Here is a 7,315-nt window from a genome sequence, read left to right as displayed (position 1 = left end):
CTTTCAGGATGCACTGCATTCAGATCCAACAAACCAATTCTCACTCTGATTATTGTTGTCATATTCCACATTAGATCAGTTCAGTTTCAGCTGCAGCTTTGCAGCCAGATTTAAATAGAAAAGTGGAAAACGCATACAATAATAATATGTCATCAAAATACCTGGTTCTGTGGGAATGAGGCCCCCTTTGTTTTTGTAGCAGTTCAGACCTTCACATTGATGATCTAATTGGCTGTGAGTTCTCTCTGCTTTAAGGTGCGGCTGCAGCTCGGTCCTGAACCTGCTCCCACCTGCATTTTCTATAACAGGTATGTCGCTGCTCTGTTAAAAGCTGGGTTAGAATCACTGAAAGGCTGGAATCCAGAATACGACATGAGACACAGCACAAGTTTCACAATCATTGGACTATCTTAGACAATATCGGTCTGTTAGTCAGTAATATTTGCCCTGCTGTAGCCTGAGCTTTGCATTAATCTGTTCACGAATCGCTTTATTTTTAACACAGGAAACGTACGTCAGCAACGCCGCCGTCCCCCTATCAGTTGATCAGCTGCTGCAAGTTGACGCAACGGACTCAGATCCAACCCCAAGATATCTGTCAACATCTGCTTCAACGCCATCTTTGTGTTGTTGCACACTTTAAACCAAATGTAGCAATAAACGTGGTTTTTACAAATTCTGTTTCATGAGGACTGATCTGAGGTCTGAGCTACAAATTCTACAGTAAATGTGTTAAAAGAGACCCAACTTATTAGCCTCATGTCACAGTAAAGATCGTGTGACTGAGCCAACATTTACACTGGTATTTCAGATATATATAGAACGTGTTTAGTGTCATTCTGTTTGCTGCACATTCCTGTCACCTCCGTTTCGGAACCACACCTGTTCACTGTTGTTCTGTGTTTGCGTTCTGAACCTCCTCGTCCCATGATTCGCCCAGTCACTCTCACTGTCATTACAAATATCAAGCATGTATTACTTCAGGAAAACACATGACTTTTCATTGAAATCATCAGCATTAGAAAGTGGAACAACTAAGTCATGTGGCTGAAGTTGCACCGAGCGACTGACTGAGCAGCATTTTTCAGACAGTCAGTGCTTTGATGACAAAGCAACTCATGTGACTCCAAACCACCAGTGTAGCAAATATGACATGTGCTGATGGGAAATGTGGACCAACTTGAGAACATTCCACCGAGAAACTGCAGCGACAGAGAGGAACTTGGGTCACAAGTGAACCTGAGCAACGTGGACGTGACCAACATTTTTTTTTCTTTCTTTTGTTGGAAACTCAGTCCATGGATTGGAAATCAATGATTCTAGTGCCTTATAAACATACTGGTAGAGTTCCAATCTTTGGGGACACAGTAAACCTGAGCTGGGCCCAGCGGTGGCTGCAACAGCTGGATGAAAGACTCATTAAATAAATTCAACTGATTGATTTACCTTTACCTTATTTGTGACTCGACTCTTGTTGGGGAGTTGTAGAAAATCCTCCTGCCAGTTCCCAGAATCTGATGGAAACCCCAGAAAGAGTGGAAGCTGTCACAGCAGCACAATAAGTAGACGTTCAGCAGCCGCATTAGTCATTCACAGTGTTTGCAGCAGATTTTTGTTTTTGTGCCTTCGATTTGCGACGGGTCGCAGGTCGAAGGTGAAAGTTTACGGCGTCCCATAAATGAGGCGTGCAGCGTTCGCTCCTCCTTTGTTGCAGCCGACCTGTCTCACAATTTAGACAAGGATCTGAGCTCGTAAAATGTTCGTGATGAGCCGCGACACTGGAAGAGAAAGGGAAAAGTGGTTAGCGGTGCCTGTGTTACCGCACGGCCCCCCGCGGTGCAGCAGGTGTGTGGAAAGAAGGAAATGGATGTAGAGCATCAGTCGAGTCCTGTAGCTGCATTTTAGCCGTTTCCGCTACTGATCTTTTCATAGACAACAGCAAACGGGCCACATGTTTCTGCATCCGTTCCCTCTGATCAGGCTATAAAAAGCTCCCCCACTGTACTGTACGCAGCAAACAGTTCAAAGTGAGGTGAAACAGCTGCCACTCACACATTCAGCCTCTAAATTACCAACTCTGCTGTAGTTCAGTTGCGTGAACCTGGCCGATCTGATGAATTGTAAATGGCAGCGCTCAGATTTCCTCCGTCACGCGTTTTCCCTTTGTCTCTGTTTCCACACTCGACTAAGCCTCATTAGACTGTTAAACAGCCGAGCGCCGAAACTTTTAATCAGCCCAACATTTTCCCCCCGTGAGCTAATGATAATGACGTTTTAATTTGCAGTTTCCCTGTGTCTTGCCGCGCTCCTCACTGGGTTTCTGTGGAAATCAAACCGTCTGTAAGAGACCTTCCACATGCAATCGCCTGTAGCTCCTTCGCAGAGAAGGTCATTAGAAAAACAAGCCATACATATCAAGTGCAATCAGATGCAATGAGTCCTGAGAGAATCTGATTAAAAAGCAAAGGTTCAAAAGGACAAAGGTCTCGTCAGCTCTGCGTTTGCATGCGTTCGCATGCGTCCTCTGCGTCTTCTCTCCTCCCTCACTCGTGGCTCATCCTTCGACCCTTTAAATACTTAAACTGTGACTTATTGTACTTCAGTTAGAGTCACATAAAAAGTCACAACAAACAACAAAGGGTCGAACAGAAAGCGTGAGACTCTCTTTTTTTCTAATCTCCTCTTACAATGAGTTCTGCTCTAAGTCTTTGTGGCGAAGGCTTGATGGAAAGATGCAATCGGCTCAGTCGGCTGTAAAGGTTCTGTCCTACTTCCTGTGTGCACGCGGCCTAACAGCGAATCAGACGCGCAGCTCCGAGGCTCATTTTCCTCGCTCAGTATTCCGGGCCCACCTCGGCACCGGCGGAGGCTCCTTCAAAAATCAATGTCTTTGAGCGACTTGAATGAGTGCTTCTATCCAGGGCTTATTCACGGTTGAAAAGTTCATTTATTTACTTGTTACATTTCATGAAACAAGCAGGCACTCGCCTGTTGGCTTTCGCTGCTTTTAATCAAGAAAGCCGCTTTCGAAAACTCTTATTTCAAAATGGCCAACGTGATTAGTTCACTTCAACTTCAGTTTACCTCCCAGAAGTGCTCTGCACAACCTGCAGGTGCTTGAGCTCCACTCAAGCATTTAATCTAACTTTAGTACGTTAAAGATTGAGCCTATAAAACAAAATGTTATTATGTATGTATATATGTTAGGTTTAGATTCTAAGGGTTGGACATCAGAAAGTAGCTGGTTATAATTTATTTAAACTCATCCCCATGGGTTCTGCAGCATGAGTCATGAAGAGCAGTCTTTGCATAACAGCGTTCCTCGTGTTTCCTCCTTATGACGTCTTGGCAGCGGACGCGTATCTGAACCTGGTTTTCAGCCACAGGTTGGAGCCGAAAGGCAGGTGGAGGAGGCCGCAGTGGAAGCAGTGCTCCGGCGTCTGTCTGGAAGCCGTGTAAACAAGTACGAGCAGCGAGATTCAGACCCGGCGTCTCACAAATGCAATTGAAAAGTCAAGCCTGTCAGACTTTTTATCTTCAGCTGATCTGAGAACTGGGTAATTGGATCTTACTGGCGCGGAGGAGAGAGGAGTGAGCTGCTGCGGTGGTGCATTTTGGGCCGTGGTTACAAAACGCTGCTCAAAGCCTGCTTTTCTTATTATCTCTGCCCCCGAGAGACTTTCTGTCCATTTATAAAAGATGATAATACGGTTGAGGGCAGTTATAGTTTGTTTACATGAGCCTACTGTGATATAATACATTTAAATGGATGGATTTCATCAAACATTTCATCATGTGAGAGATAAATTAACTAAGTCAGTTTCCTATTTCATCTTGAATTCACACGTCTCAGCCTACAGTCGATGACATCATGAGAAAACTTTCTTCGCAGATTTATTTTGGATAAAAATGCATTTCTTCACATGACAAACAGGAACCACATGCGCAGTGTCAATACAACTGTGTTTTTGATGACTGCGGAGCTCATTGGTTCCAACGCCAGAGGGCTGGAGACCTCTGCATTTTCATGTAAATGTAAAATGACTTCCACGTGTTTAATCCTGCATAACATAATCTGACTGTAACTGTAGATGCTTCGGTCGCTCACTGAGGACTGAATGGGTCCCGTGTGTCACCTGCGGAGCAGCAAGTGCATCCTTAAGGTATTCACTATCTGTTCATTACTAAATGTCCATCTGCTTCTCCTCAGAGGTAAAGTCTCATGCCCAGAAGAGGTGATGAATAAAGTGCGAAAACCACTTAGCTCTGGTACGAAAGGAGAAACAGGCCGGCGCGTAAACTGCTGGATTATCCTGGACAGTGAGTGAGGAATAAAGGGCCGGATTCATCAACATGCAAAGCCATTATACGCCTGAAAGTGATTGGCACGCGGAGGCTCACCACATACACGCAGGATCCCACCGCTGCAGATGCATAGGTAGACACTCCACATCCTGTTTCCATGGCGACCGCGGGAACGGGAAGCCTCGCTCTGATCACATTCCCTTCCAGTCCAAACCAGTCAGCTCTTCTGAAACGGACTGGGCTGGAGTGGGCGGCTCGGCGCTGCTCTTAAAAACTTAGATCCCTGGAGTAAATGTACTAAACCGACGCGCTGATGGTTCTGCAGACCTGCAGAAGAAAGACGCCTCAGCCTATGCCTAAAATATTGCACACTAACCAGAACCAAACAGAGTGAACTGGGTCAATACGTCGCGTTGCCGGTGCAGCCCGTTCAAACCGGCCCGGTCCGTCCAGCTGTGTGTGTGTGACCCGAATCACCACGGATCCCACGTTCACCCGTGCACCGATTCCTCCGCCTCCAGCTGCAGCTGCTCCCAGCCTCCTCCCCAACGCCACGGCCCAGCAGCCACCTGGGGAGACGGGTCCGCAGGCGCCAGCGCCGGAACCTTATCCCAGGTCAATTAGCTTCACACACACAGTTTGTGCCAGAATTTCCACAGACCGAAGATCAAAGCTGTTTGACTTTGCAGCCGCTGCTCCTCAGACACCGGTTTAACCCAGAGACTTAGTGCAGGTCCCTGAACTCAGCACAGGCTAATGGTGGATTTACCTTCACAGGTCCCACATCCACAGCCTTAACGGCCTCACGCCCACTCGTCACTATGCAGCCGCTGACACCGTGGGCAGAACAGGTCCAAACCCGCGTGGTCACGGCCCATTGGTTCATCCTGTATTCGCTAAAATCACTTACGCTGCTGGTTTGTTTGCTGGTAAAGTGTGTGTTCACGGCGTCTCAGCCGACCTCAGGGAGGTGTAGGTGAAACCTCAGACCCGGCACTAACAGGTGATGCAGATCTATGCGGCCCGTGAGCCTCGCCGACGCCCCCCGGCTCTCAGCTGTGCGATGCGTCTCGCTAATGAGGTTGTGGTATTCATTACCGCCTTGAAAAATGGCTCTAAATGGAAAATTCAATTAAATCCTGGCCAGCTGCCATCATGTATGGTGAAGGATGACACTGTGGCACCGTAGCGTCCGACGCCCGTCTCATAAATAAATGTATTTAACTGAATTGAGGTTGCAGATGTTTAGCAGAGGTCGGTTCGCTGCTTTAGTTTGTGCATCAGGGATTTTAGTTTAGTGGAACAGCCTGTGTTGCTTTAAATCCAACACACGTGTTTTTGCCAGAAAGCTCTCCACTGTTTGTTGTTCGACACCACCTACTGATGCAGGCTTTTAAAATGTAAAACATCTGCGTGCAAAGTGCTTGGTGTGTGTTGAGGTCCACAGTGAGAGGGTAGAAATAGTGTGATGTGTGATGTTACCTTCTGCAGCGCAGCGATGTACAGTATGAGCTGATCTGTTACAGTCACGCCTCACAGCTGAATCCATCTGTTTTCTCAGCTGCTGCTCGGTTCAGCCTCCACAGAACAGCTGGAGGTGATGCAGCTCTGGGGGATCTGTAATATGGACTCAAACATGAAACGGGTCAGTTTTGAAGTCGGACTTGGGCTTTTCTGACACTGACAGACTGAATACATGCGCGCTGCAGCTGCTGGGTCGCTGTGTATTTGTGCTACACCTGCACAAGTCATGGCATTTTCAAAATAAAAGTCTCCAGAATGTCACTAAAGGGGAGAAAGTAAAAGCGTCACACTACTGGTCATTATTGGTAAATGTCAGACAGAGGTCTGGTGACGTGTGAAGGTCGACGCAGGCTTGAAAAGTTCAGTACATCAACACATAATGACGGTCAACATAAACCCCTCTATGACACATATCCTCAAACGTACCTGAATCACGACTAGCATGAACCTGACAAACAAGCCTGCGGGGACACGAGGCGGCGCCGGCGCTGACTGCAGCGCTCGTGTGTTAAACGTTGCCTTGTGAAGGGCTCATTAGCAGCGAGCCTCGCGTCTGCGTCACCTGCTTACAGAGCAACCTGTGTTCCAGGGGACTGGATTTAAAAAGAAGGAACCCTAATGATCTGAGTCCCCGCTTCAGTCAATTAGAGCATGAGTGGGTGCTCATTATTCTGGCCATTACTTTATGGGGATTAATGCCTGCGTGAAGCTGCCCGTGCTGCGGCCGCGGCGGCTGAGCAGCTGGTGATCTGCTCTGTCCTCCACCGTTTCACTCATTAGACGTGCTGCAAATATCAAGCGTCCGCTCACGGGGCCGGTTCCGACCGGGCCGCGACAGTGGTCAGTGGGCCGTGTTCTGAAGAGGCCGGCTGCGCTTTGGGAATGAAAGAAACGTGCAGAGGATTTACAGCTAAGACATAAATTAGGATCAAGGTGGGAGGAAGATTATTTATGTCATCTTCCCCTCAGACGTTTGGAGCAACAAGCGCTTTTCCTGAGGCCATAATGAGAAAATACCTCCTGATAATAGAGTCTTTCAGAAGTAAATGACGTGACATAATAAGCCTCCGCACAGATAACTGAGCTGTTTTCAGACTAACTAACAAAGAGACATATTTTCAATTAGTTTTAAAAACCCAGACTCGTGCTGTTAAGCAACAGTAACTTTTCTAATTTATCTTCACTGATCTGTTTTTATTGAATTGTTATTGTAGACCAAGAGCACAGTCAAACTTATGAAACAACCATCTTCACATTTTGTGTCGAATGAACGAACACACATCACCTGAAACCTTCAAGTAAATCCTTCGCTGTGCAAGTTCTCAGAATAATAACTGCAGCAGCGGTTCTGGTCAGAGAGGTGAGCAGAACCCAAACACAGCAGTAACGCTCCATTAATCGGGCCTCGGTGGCAGCGGGGTCCAAGGAGGCAGGTTAAAGAAGATGAATGCAGTCAAAAGCAGAGAAGCTGCTCCAGAAAACGGGG

At 47.1% G+C, this 7,315-nt stretch overlaps 1 long non-coding RNA gene across 1 annotated transcript; it reads left to right on the top strand.

The window, feature by feature from the left end:
* The first annotated feature begins 3 nt into the window (after positions 1-3).
* Positions 4-1,451, top strand: LOC121202108 (uncharacterized). The gene is made up of 2 exons (XR_005897419.2): positions 4-308; positions 506-1,451. It is a non-coding gene; the product is annotated as an uncharacterized LOC121202108 (long non-coding RNA).
* Positions 1,452-7,315: the final 5,864 nt, after the last annotated feature.

Source organism: Betta splendens, chromosome 3 (assembly GCF_900634795.4).
Source record: "Betta splendens chromosome 3, fBetSpl5.4, whole genome shotgun sequence".
NCBI lineage: Eukaryota > Metazoa > Chordata > Actinopteri > Anabantiformes > Osphronemidae > Betta > Betta splendens.
Note: the sequence above shows the minus strand (reverse complement) of the source record. Positions and strands in the feature narration are given on the sequence as shown.